The 15,979-nt window shown below is 51.9% G+C and overlaps 1 protein-coding gene across 15 annotated transcripts in view; it reads left to right on the top strand.

Moving 5' to 3' along the window:
• Window positions 1-15,979, top strand: part of LOC140599793 (adenylate cyclase type 1-like) — a 531,081-nt gene that overhangs the window by 105,781 nt on the left and 409,321 nt on the right. Inside the window, exons 4-5 of one of the 15 annotated variants that reach the window (XM_072765011.1) lie at window positions 13,766-13,840; window positions 14,071-14,538. The exons of the other annotated variants lie outside the window; for them this stretch is intronic. The gene's annotated coding sequence lies outside the window, so the exon portion shown is untranslated. Of the gene's footprint in view, window positions 1-13,765; window positions 13,841-14,070; window positions 14,539-15,979 lie in introns of those variants that run through there. 15 annotated transcript variants of the gene reach the window in all.

Genomic DNA, 15,979 nt, shown 5'->3' with positions numbered 1-15,979 from the left:
ACACACACACAGAGAGGGAGAGAGGGGCAGAGACACAGGCAGAGGGAGAAGCAGGCTCCATGCAGAGAGCCCGACCTGGGACTCGATCCAGGGTCTCCAGGATCGCGCCCTGGGCTGCTGGCAGCGCTAAACCACTGTGCCACCGGGGCTGCCCTCGATACCTCTTAATATGGTGCTACTCACTGCAGAAATGACAGAATGAGCATGGGACTACTCTGTAGGCACAGTGAACATATCCCAAAGTCTTCAAAGTGCACAGTCCCTTCAGGGTAGTAGACTAGCTGTGTTGTGTTACCTTGGGACTGTATGTGTCAGTCGGCGGTAAATGACTGAGATCATGCGGTTTTCATCAATATTAATACTTATCAATCAGTAATTTCAGAAAGCAGTGGGTACTGTGGAGGAATGATGTTGGGTGACAGGCAAGGAAGTGATGAAGGGTAGGGGGGAGTCATGGCAGAGGTTAGCAGTTGCAGATAGATCTTTTGCAGAAGGCAGCCCCTGAGCGTTTTGTAAAGACTTTTCTTTGAGATAGTCGTGGACTCCCATGCAGTTATAAGAAATGACACAAAATATGACCATGCAGAGTACCGTAATACACACATAACCAAACTGAAAGTCCGAGCATTCTTTCTGAGGCATTTAGAGTCGAATTTTGAATGGTGAGAGGGATTATGTCAAAGAGCATTCCAGGTGGAGGGAATAGAGAGGTGCCGATTCTGAAGTGGGAAGACATTGGGGCGTTGGCTTCACTGAGCAGGGCCACTGTGGCTGTGACCCTTGCATGAGGGAACGAGGGCTTTATGAAAGGTTGAGCAGCCAAGCCCCTGTGTCTTGCAGGGTCGTGACGGTGGTGGTGTGAGCCTTGTGTTCTTTGTGCAAGCAATCACACTGGTTGTGCTTCAGCAGAGTGCTCAAGATCTCCCTCCATAATTTGTCAAAACTGTCACTCCCTCCCCATTTTTAAATTGGACCTCAAACATTTTCATCTCAAGTATCAATAGTACAGGATGGAGTTTCTGGTGGATGGGAACAGTTGACCTTGTAAAAGTATGTTATATCTCATTGAATATGTATCCAATAGAACGTTACTACCATGATAATTTGATGCTATTATCCCTTTGAACTTTACCTGAGCTCTCCGTTTTCACTGTCAGAACAATTATATTTGCTTTTCTTCTTGAACTCCTGTCTCTTTCATTTCCTCCATAGATTTTATTTTATGGCTTTTATAATGGGAAGATGTTTTAATAAGTATCTGGTCATTTTCCTGTGTGTATGTGTGTACATGTACAGACCCGTATATATACACATGGAAGTAAGGTTTCTAAAGTTTTAGTGTCTTTGGCTACAGTATGCTAAGTGTGAAAATCGGTCAGAACGAATTGTTATCCTAAATAGTACTGATGCACAATTGATATAAGCGGCAAAATTAATAGTATGATTGGTAATTTTTAAACATGAAATATAATGCCATTGGGATGCCTCTCTTAGGAAGATGGAGAGAGAGTTTATAAAATTTCAGTTCATGTACCCATGAATGAATTCTATGACCAGGGTGATGTTAAGTCTGGTGGAAATTAATAGTAAACATAAATGATATGCTGTGGGGCTTCGAAATGAAGTTTGAATGATTATTAGGTATGTTGTTTGTATATTATAAATGTGTATAGTATGTCTTTACAGTAGGATGAATTACACTGTTTTCGAAGTTCATGTAATGTTAACAAGGGCATGCTAGGAATGAATAAGCAGGAAGGTGCTTACCTTCCTGATGAGGGGGTAGATATATGGGCTTAGTAAAAATCTATAGTACCCGATATTCTTTGTGTAAAAACTTTATGATACTGTTCCTCTAAGTTTGAATAAACGTTTAAGAAAAGATATATCTTATGTTATATAATATTAAATATATGTGTGTGTGTGTGTATATATATATATATATATATATATATATATATATATATATATAATCAGTTCTGAGAAAGGGTTCTTTTACTGACTTAAAATTGGTCTACTGGAAATTCATGTAGCATCTTTCACCTCTTCCTCCTTGCAATATCACAGAAAATACATAACTGAGACAGACCGAGGCATGTGTGAGTGGGCGGGCTCTGGCTCCTGACTCAGCATTGTGACTTTGTAGATAGCGTGTGTGAATTATTTCCCAGGATTCTTTTCTTCTTTTTAAAGCAAAACCTGAGGTAATTTCATGCTTCGAGACAGTATAGGTCTTTGCAGTGAGCTTTCTGCCTCGGTGAGTTGAGTTTCCGCTGTCTCCAGCCTTTCTTTCCTGTTCTCTTTGTGCGTGGCTCCCAGTCAGCCTGATGCCCTTCCCTGATGATCCTTCGGGATTGAGGAGGCAGGATCTCTCAGCAGGAACCGCCACCACTCTCACCATCCCATCTTCACTGTCCCTGAATTTAGGGCAGATGAATTTAGGCCACGTGGCGTGTGTCTGCTGTCATGCTCCTCTTTTTATGGAAATGAACGCAAAGGAGGAGACTGGATGTTCTATCCCAGGCTCAGTGACGCCTTGACTTTAGAAAGGCTTTGTGGTTAACAGGGGATTCTGTGGTGTTCCAGTGTCTTTTACCACTCACTGTGGAGCACAGTACAGGAGGAGCAAGGGGGAGGCCTTCGTTCTGGTAAGTGACAGAAAAGCGGTGATGGGGCAGGATGTGGTGAAGGCGAAATGGCATCGGGTGCTACCTCAGGAGCTTTGGTCAGCTTTCAGGGACAGGAAGGACTAGCTGAGCCAGGGATCAGGAATCGACAGCTGTAAACCATCTGGACCTACCTGCTGTCTTTCAAAATTCTTCACGTGCCCTAAGAGTGTGTGGAGGTCATGGTCTGAGTCGGAAGGTCGTGGCAGAGGGAACGCACTGGAGCAGGGAGAGCGCTGAAAAGATCTCGTTCCAGGAAGAGATGATGGTGGTGTGGACCCAGGTGCTAAGAGTGGCCAGGCAGACGGTCAACCCTGAAGGCACAGCCGACGGCCCGGCCTGAAGGATGGATTGTGGGATGGGAGAGGGGGAGGGATCAGGAAAGAAGTGGGCTGAGGGCATGTGGGTACCTTTAAGGGACGTGAAAAAGACAGCCTTCGGGAACTGAGAGATAGATGATGGGTTGGCAATACTCTCAGGTAGATGTCCAGGTGGAGGTGTGGACGGGGAAGGAAGTACTTGCGGAAGGAAAGGCAGAGGCCCGGCCTGAAGGTACGCCTTCGAGAGGTGTGGTGGCCTGTAGCTGCAGCCTGCACCTCCGGCGGGTGTGGAGACGGGGTGCGAGGTAGAGGAGCAAGCCTTTGGCGGTCCTCCTGCAGGTCAGGTGAAAAGGATGGAGGCCGCAGCAGTATCACCGAGGGCAGCTTGTCAGGGCAAACGGTGGACTGCGGACGTCTTAACTCTGAGTAACAAAGGGCTTCAAGGAGGGACTTAATATTCGTGTCCAGGATTATCTGTAACATCAAGACAGATTTAGGCAGTCACATTCATAGCGAGCTTGAATTGGAGTTTGTTGAACTGGATGGTTTTGGGAGATTCCATCGTCTCCTGATCCCTGATGTTCTGTAATGTCAGAAGCACGTGTCCAGATGGTGCCTGGGCCGTGTCCCACGAGGTTTGGTCATTGTGGCTTTTCTTTTACTAGTCTGAGGAACCCGCAAGTCTCTTTTCCTCTGTCTGTCCTCTCCTCTGTCCAGTCTATCCACAGGTCATTCGGATGGAGCAGGTTAATCAGGACCAGCCGCATTTACGTTTCCTCACATGAGCTACTAGGGTGCGAGTGAATCTCGAACCCCCTGCAGTGTGCTGCTCTTGCGTATTGTGACGGGTTCGGTGCCTGGGTCCGATGGTTGAGGCCCTGCTACGTGACTTCAGGACTATTTCCCTTGGGTGGTCTCTTCTATGATCCTCCCGGTAAGAGCTGTTTTTCCAGTCTCTTCCTGCCAACATATTCTTACATGTTTATGGCTTGGAGGTAGTTTAAAATAATGAAGCCTTTATTCCATGATTTATCCTCTATTTTTATATATTTAAAAGATGCTCATTTCACGGTTGGTATTTTGTGCATCATGAACTCTCATAGTTACTCATTTGGGAATTTGAGATTTTTTGTATTTCAGTATATAGTTTCGTAGTTTTTTAATCCATTGCAATGTTGATGAAATTGTCATAGTTATTCACTTGTTTTATCATTTAACTATTAAAAAAGATTTATATTTTTTCTATTAGTGATCTCACCACTTGATCTACTGAGTTGTCTTCAGAGAATTCATTAAGATTATGCAATGAAACCCCATACGTGTTTTAAAGTCTAATCGTATTGTATCATTATATCCGTGGTCTTAAACTGTTAGCAGAGTGAGAGAAAAAGTAAATAGTGTGATTTGATCAAATGCTGTGTTTCCATCGCTCTCGCTCACTGCGTCGAGCAAGCGGGGTTCACGGTTTTCCTGTTTACTTGTCACTTTAACTTGGTTACACTGCTTTATTCTCTGTCCCCTGCAGCTTTGAGTTGGTCCCCACCCCCTTTATTTTCTGGTCTTTAATCTTTGCATATTATAACTCTTCCATCATTCCACAAGTGCTCACGCCTCCTTCTCTTTGCATGAAGCACTATGGTATCAGAGTGTTTGCCAGCATCACCGTTGTTTCAGACCGCTCTGGGCCTGTGTCTTCCTTCCATGATTTGGGAATTGTGAGGCCTTTGGCAAGGAGCTTAGAGTTTCTATGTGTAAAAGGAAGTAATAATAATATTTAGTTCAGAAAGTGTGAAATTTAAATAACGTGTCGTAAATTTTTGAATACTTCGCTGACTACTCAATGCGTTACCTAAAAGGTTTTTTAAAAATCTGATTCAAATATACTATTTTCTTCCAGTCTCCCTCCAAACCCCAAATGGCCAGAACTTGATTTTCCCCTATTGTGTTTCTACACGACGTACTGTTCTTTTGAAGGCGGTGTCTCTTCCCAACCCTCACCCCCCGCCACAGCTGCTTTTCGGATTTCCCTTTTGCTTTTGTTTTTCTGTATTTTGATGATCACGTGACCTGTGTGTGATGCGTGCCTGTGTGTACATGTGCACGCGTGTGCTGTGTGTGCCTGTAAGCGCACATGTGTTTTCATTCTGCCTCTTGAATATGGGGGTTGGTGTCTTCAGTTTGGGATCCTTGGCAGTTCTCTCTCTGGATGTTGCTTCTGTCTCTGTCCCTTTTTCCCTGGGACCTCAAGTACAAGTATGATGGGCCTTTTGCAGTGGACCGTGTGTCTTCTGTTCTTTTCATTGCTTTTTCGGCTTGCTCTCCGGTTTTGGTATTGTCTGTGTGCTCTGTGTCAGAACCCACCAATCTTGTCCTTTCCTGTGCCATCCGAGTTTTCTGTTAAGCCATCGATGAATGCTTGATGAAAGATAGTTTATTTCATAGGTCTAGAATATCCATGTGATTTCTTCATATGCATTACACTCTTCTCATTCAGTTCTCCATCTGTTGCATCCACTTCTGTCCATCTTGTTACCTGTTTCTCTTACCAAGATGATCTTACTTACTTGACAGTCTTTGCTTATTTTTATTCTGAATTATTGGTTGCCTTTTCCTTCCCGTGTACGTTTCTGGTAATTCTTTGGATGTGTGCCTAACACGGTGAATGAAAAGAACATCGAGGCCCAGATGGTTTATTTGGTTGGTCGATAGTCCCTTCTTCTCTTTGGTGCATTGAGCTGGATGTCGTTGCCCCTGTAATTTGTCCCTGTTTTACCCCTGTGGACACTCTGTGTTTTGATTGAGACCCACTAGGCAGAAGCAGGCTCTTTGTCCTCAGCACTGGAAGGCCTCACAAGCACTAGCTAGTCCTTTCAGGGATTTGGAGCGTCATACTTAGTCTTCTGCCCCATGCAGCTCAGTCGTCTGGCAGCTCCCACGTGGGTGGGTCTGTGCCTGTGGGCGCCCCGTTCTCGCTAGCAGAGGCTCATCCCATCCCGTAGGTACTGCGAGGCCACGGTGAGCTTCGCTCGGTCCCGTCCCCTTCACCTCCCACCTTGCCAAAGCACACGTCCTATGGGAACGTCAGCGTTGCATGTGGACCTCCTTGAGTTTCCAGTGTGTCACTGTATGGTGGTGGTGTCCTCTTATCCCAGGGGAGCTGATGTCCTGAGCTGGAATCGGAAGTGGCCTGGGGACAGAATGGTGCCCCATCATCAGCCTCCCCAGGGAAGGACTGTCTGTCCTCTGCACGGATCCTTTACCCAGCTCTGGTCATCTCACAGCTTCCTGACTATCGCCAGGAGCACATCTGTGCGTAACCAGCCTTTTCTGGTTGTTGGGATGGAGGCTTTGGCCTGCACCATGTAAGTATGTGTGTATCTTCTCAGGAAGCATAAGTCCCTGATTTAATAAAAAGCTTAGAAATTGTGATTTGTTAATACCTGAAAGATGGTGGTGAGCAAGTTCTTGGTAACTGATGATGCACATAGCGAGTGCCCCATTCCTGCTTTTTTAATTGGATGCAGAGTTCTTTGTTCACTGTACACAAGAATGTGTGATTTTTTCATTCTTTCTTTTAGATTGTGTTCAAATTCCAGTCAGTTAACATATAGTGTAGTATGAGATTCAGGGGTAGAATGGAGTGATTGATCAGTTGCATATAACACCTAGTGCTCATCACTTCACATGCCCTCCTTAATGCCCATCCCCCAGGTACCCCATCCCCCACCCACCTCCCCTCGGGTGACTCTCACTTTGTTTCCTGGGATTAAGAGTCTCTTATGGTTTGCCTCCCGCTCTGTTTTTATCTCATTGTATTTTTCCTTCTCTTCCCCATGCCCATCAGTTTCGTTTCTTGAATTCCACATATGAGTGACCCAGAGGGCTGACACACCCAGCCAGAGAAGCAGGGCGCCCGGGGCGCAGGGCAGCCCTGAGCCAGCAGGTATCCCCAGGACTTTACAGCAGCTGCTGTGGGAGGCTGAGGTCGGGAGTGCTGGGAGGCAGGAGGCGCGGCCGAGTCCTGGCACCTTCCCCACCAGAGGTCTTCTCCCTACATGCAACGTCGGGCTGCCCCAAACCCTACACGCAACATGTTCGCCAGATGCCCATGCGCCTGGGGGTTGAAATGGCAGGGGTCCGGAGCACCCTGGGTGAAGGAGGACCCCAGAGCTGTGTGGGGCCCCACGTGGCCCCTCTCCCGCAGCCTTGTGGCTGCTTCTGCAGCAGAGCTCCTCTTCGCTGGGGACCCGCCCCCCAGACCAACAGACAGCTGACAGGTGGCCCCCGGGGCTCCTACGCCTTTGAGCTCGAGCACGAGCTCCTGCTTGGCAGCCCCTCCGTGGCACCTGCCAACCCAGACCCTCTGCAGGCCAGGCACATGATGGAGGGCTCCTAGGCCCCTGCTGCGGGCTGCCAGGAGACCCCGCCTCAGGCCACGCGATGGCCCTGACCTGGGAAGCTTCCCAACCACCGGCCCTGCAGGAGAGCCTGCCCCAGACCACCAGCCGCCCCACCGCTATACCCATACCAGGACCCGTCCTCGGGGAGAAGCGCCTGGGCTGTTGGGGATCGGTCGGCAAATGACGCCAGGGGCCTACCCCCCGACCTGGAGAGCGTCTGCTGGTACCAGTCCTGTGGCACACAGATGGCAGAGGCAGGGAGGCCCCACTGGAGTAGCGTGCGGGGGGGTGCAGTCCAACTCCAGCCTCAGGGTCATGCCTTCCTCTGTGGCCCTCACACCGTGTTTGCATGTAAACGTCCCCGAGTGCATCCGGCTCTGGCTAAACCGCGTTGGAAGCAGCATGATGGAGAAGGCGGGAGGCCCGGCCTGGTTTCCTCCTCCATGCTAGCCAGACGGGAGACCACCCAGCCGGGACAGCCCCGCCAGGCTGTTGTGCCTGCCGGCCTGGCGGGGTGACACTCACCACGTACCCCCCTCAGCTTGGGCTCCAGTATCCGTGGGCCTGGTCCCCTCAGGGCTATTGGAACACACAAGGCTGTACCCAGGTCCGGGCTCAGCGGCAGAGTGCAGGCCAGGGCAGCTGTTGGGCTGCACGCATGCCGACCTCGGTAGGCCAGCCAGCCCTCAAGAATCACATCCAGGAAAGGAAGTCGGGGTGGGGGAAGGGGAGGTGGGCGGGGGGTGGGGGTGACGGGGTGACGGGCACTGATGGGGGCACTTGATGGGGTGAGCACTGGGTGTTATTCCATATGTTGGCAAATTGAACACCAATAAAAAGTCAATTTACAAAGGAAAAAGAAAGGAACTGACACATGTTTCCTAACTGATGGGAATGCTAAATCCCAGTTAGATATTAGCAAAAATTCAAGATATAACATTTTTCCCATCGATGTTCCAAAGAATAAAAAAAAAAGAATGACACCCAGGGAGAGCCCCTGGTGCTTGAGCAGATGGCTGAGCGGAGAGCAGAGCCTGAAATGACGGTGTAACCCCCCCCCCCCACTCACCGAGGCTGGGACAGGTGCCAGCGGGAGGCCCACGGGAGCGCCAGCCTGCCTGTGAGGCAGACCCGGGTGGCTGTGGGTCTGTCCTCAGGTGGGCAGTCCTGGGCACACTCCCCTCCAAACCGCAACTGCCGCCTCCCACACACTTCCTTTCTACGTAGAACATGGAGACTGTTCTCCCTCCACACGTTTTGGGGCAAACTGTTGAAAGATGGGACCTCTCCTCCCTGGCAGATAATCTCTGGTCCTGGGCACTTGTGCGCTAATGTCACCAGGCATCCTGCATTCACTCGAGAAGCGTCGCCAGAGCCTGCCCACAAGCTAGGTCCCCGGTACTGGGGTGCAGCCGAAGTGCTGTGCCCGGGAGGGGCGGTGCAGGCAGATGGGTGAGCCCAGCACTGCAGGGCAAGACTCCTTCCACCGGGTGCCGGAGGGGTGGGGTGTCCTCTGGCTGAAGCTTCGGGATCCTGTGCTCACTTCAGCTTTTCAGAACCTGATGGAGACCTATGTCAGCTCTGCAACGACAATCCTTTTTTCTTGAAAGCTCATCAAATTTCTGAAAACCACAGGTTAGAGCAGACACAGTTCATAAGACACTGAGGAATCCCCTACTTTGGCGTCTGCTTTGTCCATGAGCCAGGGACCTTGTGGCTGGAGTTCCGGAAACGCACACACGCAGAGGAGAGTCTCGGAAGCAAGTGACACACATGGATGCCGACGTGCTTAAATACAGATTTATTGCAAACCAACACTGGAGAGGGGACTTCGCGGGTGGGCACCCTGGTCTCCGCGGACCTCGGCTGACGGAGTTCAGTGGCCAATCTGAGGCGGCCGTGTCTGGAGAGAGAAAACACGCAGGCTGCACCGGCTCCAGGGCCCAGGCCAGCAGCAATGGGCAGAGGACACCCACGAGGTTGGCCCGCCATCGGCCGCATGGCCCAGTGCCCCAGCCCGCCACTCTGACGCTGGTGAGCTGCTGCCACGGCAGGTGGGGTGGGCCAAAACGCAACACTGAACACCACGTCAGATAGAGAAGACGACGAACCACGGAGTCCATGGCTCCCCAGTCTCCCGAGTAGATGGGGTACGGTGCACGTCCCACCTAGTCACACCAGGAGACCCCGACGAGACCATCGAGACCGGTTCTCACTCACGTGCGTGCCATAAGAGCCCTGGGATGTGGGACAGGTTGGCAAATAATGGGGACCCTGAGGATGGGGTCTCAGCAGCTCCAGCAACAGGCTCCGTTCCATCTATGGGGGCAGAGCTCTGCGCCCCCTTGGCGACGCTCCTCTCAGCCATCTGGTGTCTGCACCTCCTTCGATGGCACGAGAGACACCCGATACACCCGATGCTTCCCAGGGGCTGCTTCGGACATACTCAGGAATCCCCACCCGTACCTGGCCACCTCAAGCCACAAACCTGCCCCCACAGATCTGACGAGTCAGCTCCCGCCTACTCAAGCCGTTTGAAGGGGGCCGTTTCTGGAGGAACCATTGCCTAGAAAGGAGTCCTCCTCAGCCCCCAGGACAGCCCCCGAGGGAAGGTCCCAGGAAACCTGCCAGCTGACAGCCCCACAGAGCAGCGGGCATGCGGCCTGTGGGCCTGGGATGGCTCAGGCCCCACGGGCAGAACAGAGGCAGGAGGAAAGGCCGCGGCTGTGTCTCCCAGGGGGACCTGGTCAGCTCCCCGACAGGGACCAGGCCCCACAGAGGACATTGGAGGACAGTTCCTGGTGCGTCTGTGGCCTACTTGGGAAGGTGTCCCCACATCCGGCAGCGCTGACCAAGAGCCCCAGTCTGGTCTCCCCGATGGGGCTGAGCAGCCGGCAGAAGCATGCACACACCCCCCAAGCGAGAGCACAAGCATGGGTGTGCAAGAGAGATGACGGCGAGGGCCTCCTAAACCCCCCTCGGCAGCAGCCGGCCCAGAACCCGCTCCCCGGGCCCAGCACGAGGAAAGGAAGCAGAGCCCACGCGGCAGCAGCAGCAGGAGACTGGGTGGCCGGCGTCCCACTCACCCCACGCTGCTCCCCAAGTGTGGAGATGCAGGGTCGGGCGCCGCGGGTTCACCGTTTTTTTAAAAAGATATGTGTATTGGAGTTCAGTTTGCTGTCATGTAGCATAACATGCAGTGCTCATCCCACCATGTGCCCCCCTCAGTTCCAATCACCCAGTCACCCCAACCCCCCACCCACTTCCCCTTCCACTACCCCTTGTTCATTTCCCACAGTTAGGTGTCTCTCATGCTTTGTCACCCTCACCGATATTTTCACTCATTTTCTCTCCTTTGCTTTTATTCCCTTTCACTAATTTTTATATTCCCCAAATGAATGAGACCATATAATGTTTGTCCTTCTCACATTGACTTATTTCACACAACGTAATACCCTCTAGGTCCCTCCACATAGAAACAGATGGTGTGTATTCATCCTTTCGGATGGCTGAGGAATATTCCATTGTATACATAAACCACATCTTCTTTATCCATTCATCTGTCGGTGGGCACCGAGGCTCCTTCCACAGTGTGGCTATTGTGGACATTGCCGCTGTAATCATCGGGGTGCAGGTGTCCCGGCGTTTCACTGCGTCTGTATCTTTGGGGCAAATCCCCAGCAGTGGGATTGCTGGGTCGCAGGGCAGCTCTATTTTTAACTCTTTGAGGAAGCTTCACACAGTTTTCCAGAGTGGCTGCACCAGTTCACGTTCCCACCAACAGTGCACGAGGGTTCCCCTTTCTCCACATCCTCTCCAACATTTGTGGTTTCCTGTCTGGCTAATGTTCACCATTCTCACTGGTGTGAGGTGGTATCTCATTGTCCTTCTGAGTTGTGTTTCCCTGATGGCCAGTGATGCGGAGCATTGTCTCATATGCTTGGTGGCCACGTCTATGTCTTCCTCTGTGACATTTCTGTTCATGTCTTTTGCCCATTTCATGATTGGATTGTTGGTTTCTTTGCTGTAGAGTTGAATGAGTTCTTTAGAGATCTTGGACACTGGCCCTTTATCTGACAGGTCATTTAGAAATATCTTCACCCATTCTGTGGGTTGTCTTTTAGTTTTGTTGAGCATTTCTATTGTTGTGCGGAAGCTTCTCATCTTGATGAAGTCCCAGTGATTCATTTTGGCTCTTGTTTCCCTGGCCTTCATGGATGTATCTTGCAAGAAGTTGCTCTGGCCACGTTCCAGAAGGGTGTTGCCTGTGTTCTCCTCTAGGATTTTGATGGCTTCCTGTCTCACATTTAGATCTTTCATCCATTTTGAGTTTCTCTTTGTGTTCGGTGGTGTGAGAGAATGGTCCAGTTTCATTCCTCTGCGTGTGGCTGTCCAATGTTCCCAACAGCATTTATTGAAGAGACTGTCTTTGTTCCGGTGGATGGTGTTTCTTGCTTTGTCGAATATTAGTTGACCATAGAGTTGAGGGTCCACTTCTGGATTCTCCGTTCTGTTCCATTGACCTATGTGTCTGTTTTTGTGCCAGGACCACACTGTCTTGATGAGCACAGCTTTGTAGTACAACTTGACATCCAGCATTGTGATGCCCCGGCTCTGGTTTTCTTTTTTCGTATTCCCCTGGCTACTTGGGGTCTTTTCTGATTCTACACTAATCTTCAGATGATTTGTTCCAACTCTCTGAAGAAAGTCCATGGTATTTCGATAGGGATTGCGTTCCATGTGTAAATTGCCCTGGGTCACGTGGATATTTTCCCAATATATGACTTCTTCCAATCAGGAGCATGGAATCGTTTTCCATCTCTCTGTGTCTTCCTCAGTTTCTTTCAGACCTGCTCTGTAGTTTTTCGAGTAGGGATCCTTTACCTCTCTGGTTAGGTGTGTTCCTAGGTATCTGATGCTTTTGGGTGCAATTGTCAATGGGAGTGACTCCTTAATTTATTTTTCTTCAGTCTCATCGTTAGTGTCTAGAAATGCCACTGATTTCTGGGCATTGATTTGGTATCCTGCCACACTGCCGAATTTCCTGTATGAGTTCTAGCAATCTTGGGGTGGAGTCTTGGGTTTTCTAGGTACAGTATCATGTCATCTGCAAAGAGGGAGAGTTTGACCTCTTCTTTGCCAATTTGAATGCCTTTTATTTCTTTTTGCTGCCTGATTGCTGAAGCTAGGACTTGTAGTAGTATGTTGAGTAGCCGTGGTGAGAGTGTACGTCCCTGTCGTGTTCCTGATCTTAGGGGAGAGGCTCCCAGTTTTTCCCCATCGGGAATAATATTTGCTATGGGCTTTCCTTAGATGGCTTTGAAGATGCTGAGGAATGTTCCGTCTATCAGTACAGCGTCAAGAGTTTTGATCAGGAATGGATGCTGTATTTTGTCAAATGCTTTCTCTGCGTGTATTGAGAGGATCATCTGGTTCTTGTTTTTTCTCTTGTTGATGTGACCCATCCCATTGACTGCTTTAAGAGTGTTGAACCAGCCTTGCATCCCGGGGATAAATCCTACTTGATCATGGCGAGTAATCTTCTTTATGTACACTTGGATCCTGTCGGCTCGTATCTTGTTGAGAATGTTTGCATCCGTTTTCATCGGGGATATTGGTCTATAATTCTCCTTGTTGGTGGGGTCTCTGTCTGTTTTTGGAATTAAGGTGATGCTAACCTCATAGAAGGAGTATGAATGGACCTAAAGTACCACGATGTATAATTTAAAAGCATCAGAGTCAATTTTGTACAAAGTTAACTTATCCTTTTTAACAAATAAAATTCATGAAGCAATTATAGAGGTTTATGAAAAACACAAAATACAGAAACAGCACAATGAAAGGGGAGGGGAAGGCTTCAGTTGTGCTGCAGCCATCACGAGCTGCTGCTCGGGGGCCGAGGCTGGTGGCTCCACTGAGGCAGGTGGCAGCTCCAGCCCTTGGATGAACTCGAGAGCCAGCACCGGGACCTGCTCCTCCTTCTGGGGTGGCCAAGAAGCAGGTGGCTCCTCCAGGTCAGGTCAGTGAATCAGAGGTATGACCACCAGGTACCTTGGCTTGACCTCAGCAGCCGGCATCTCGGCCAGGCCTAGCTCTCAGCACCAGCAGCCGGGACCGGCTTGATCACCTCAGGCCCAGGAACTTCAGCAGGCCCCATAGTCGGCCTCAGGCAGGCTCTTTCCGCAGTGGTTCAGGGTGTTGCTCGGGGTCCGAAGCCGGTAGCTCCCCTGAATGAGGCGGCTGCTCCGCCACATCGATGACCTCGATCGCTGGTGGTGGGGCCTGTTCGGCCTCCAGGCCTCCCAAGGGTGCAGGTGGCTCTTCCAGGTGGGACAGGGATTCAGAGGTCTGACCACCATGTGTCTTGCCTTGTACATAGCAGCTGGCATCAGGGCTCGGGCCCAGCCCTCAGCTCCAGCAGCCCGGACCAGCTCCTTCGCCTGAGACCCTGCAGGTACAGCAGGCCCCAGAGTCAGGGCTCGGGCGGGCTCTTGCGGTGGTTCAGGGTATTGCTTGGGGTCAGAAGCCGGTTGCTCCCCTGAGTGACGTGGCTTGCTCCAGCACATTGATTAGCTGGTGGTGGGGCGCGTTAGGCCTCCTGGGCTCCCAAGGGTGCAGGTGGCTCTTCCAGGTCAGGACAGGGATTCAGAGGTCTGACCACCACGTGTCTTGCCTTGTACAAAGCAGCTGGCATCAGGGCTTGGGCCAAGCTCTCAGCTCCAGCAGCTGGGACCAGCTCCATCCCGTGAGACCCTGAAGGTTCAGTAGGCCCCACCGTCAAAGCTCGGGCGCGCTCTTGGGGTGGTTCAGGGTGTTGCTCGGGGTCCGAAGACAGAGTATCATCTCCAAGAAGACAAAGTATCATCACCAGGATGGACTGTCCACGTCCCTCTCAAATCAAGGACACTCTTACCACCGCTCAACGTGTGTGAGTGCAAGAGCCCTGGGAGGTCTCCCCAGACTGCAGCCCGTGGGGATGGGGTGTGAGCCTACCCAGTGCTCCTGGCCCAGCAGCATGGAGGCTTGATCTGTGTGGCCCACCCTGTCCCCAACTCGGCCACCCCAGTCCTCCTCACCTCCACCCTCAAACTCCGCTTGATGCAGGTTTATGAAACGCCAAAGGTAACGCTCCACACGACAGTCGAGCACTGAGCCTGGCACTTACTGCCCTGTGAATTTCAGCAGCTTTGTCAGGGCAGGAAATTCTGGGGGATCGTGGAAGTCCTCCTCATAGTAGTCCAGCCAGATGGTCAGGAAGGAGGACATGGCGCTGGGGAGGGACAGGTGGGCAGAGGCGTCAGAAGACAGGGCTCCTCACACAGAGGTGTCCCGGGGAAGCCCTGCAGGAACCAGGGCCCTCGGCCTCTCGTGCGGGGCTGTCGGAGGCCAGTGCTGCTCCTTGTCCACCTGCCACCTGGCGGTCTTACCTGCCACAGCCCTGCTCACTGAGGAGGGGCTGGCACGAAGCCTCTGTGCGTGGGAGCCCATGACCAGCGGTGTGACCATCACTGTCTTTCCCGGGGAACCTTCCCTCCTGTGGGTCTGCCCAGCCTCACTCACGAGGGGCCCCCAGGGGGTGTCCTTCCACTGACTCTAATCTCCCACGGGCGGGGGCCGTCTGGTCCCTGAGCCCTCACTGGCTCTCCTGAGCACCTGCTGTGCACCCGGGTCCAGGTGCCACCCGATTGGTGAGTGCGATGCTCCCCACACCCTCTGCTCTGGGTCCCAGGTGTGGGGCAGACAGAGGGTTGGGGGAATGGGCATGGAGGAGGTCCCTTTGGCGTCCCAGTGCTCTAGCACAAAGCCTGCACCCCACCCACGGCTCTCCTTTCCTGTTTTCCTGAAGGGGCCTCAGACCTTTACCCTGTCACAGGAATTGCAGATGTGTGGGGTGAGGGTCCAGCAGCCCCTCTGACCCACAGCCCCCTCGCGGCCCGCCCTCCTGGAGAGGGAAGGCTCCCCTGCATGAGCCAGAGCTCACTCACATTTCCCACTGGTCCCAGATTCCTTCCTTCTTGCAGGAAGCTACGATGCATCGATATCTAGAGGAGGGCGGGGGGCATCATATGAATCATCCTGGGGACCCGACCTCTCCTCATACCTGCTGTCACCCTCCGACCTCCGACTAGTCCGGAGCCCTGGGGCGCCGTCCGCTCTGTGCGTGGGGCCACGGGCAGCTCCTGGAGAAGTACCTGCACCTGCTGGCACTTTCTGAATGATTGAGGAATGAAAGGGCTCCAGCCAGGCCCTGGCCGATATCCAAGTGGGCCTGGGTGCCCAGGTGTCCCCGGGGACCCCTACTCCAAATGCCCCAGGATACAGACCCCAGATGGACTCCCTTTCAATGGCAAAACAGGCCAGCTCAAGACCCTGGTGACGGTGGGGAGGCGGCACACGCTTTGTCATGGGGAGAGAACGAAGACTGCTGAGCACAAGCACAGCCCCTCTAGCCGACCTGCCACAGGCCAGGCCCCGGGGGCTGCCCTACAGGACCCAACTAGGCCCTGTGTGACTCTACTCCAGTCGGAGGAGCAGCCCGAGGGGCCGGGAAGTTCAACCACATTCCCCAAGACTCCCAACCAGTAGTTAGCCC

This window comes from Vulpes vulpes, chromosome 7, assembly GCF_048418805.1.
Source record: "Vulpes vulpes isolate BD-2025 chromosome 7, VulVul3, whole genome shotgun sequence".
Classification (NCBI taxonomy): Eukaryota; Metazoa; Chordata; class Mammalia; order Carnivora; family Canidae; genus Vulpes; species Vulpes vulpes.
The sequence above is the reverse complement of the archived record's forward strand: the minus strand, read 5'-3'. Positions and strand labels throughout refer to the sequence as shown.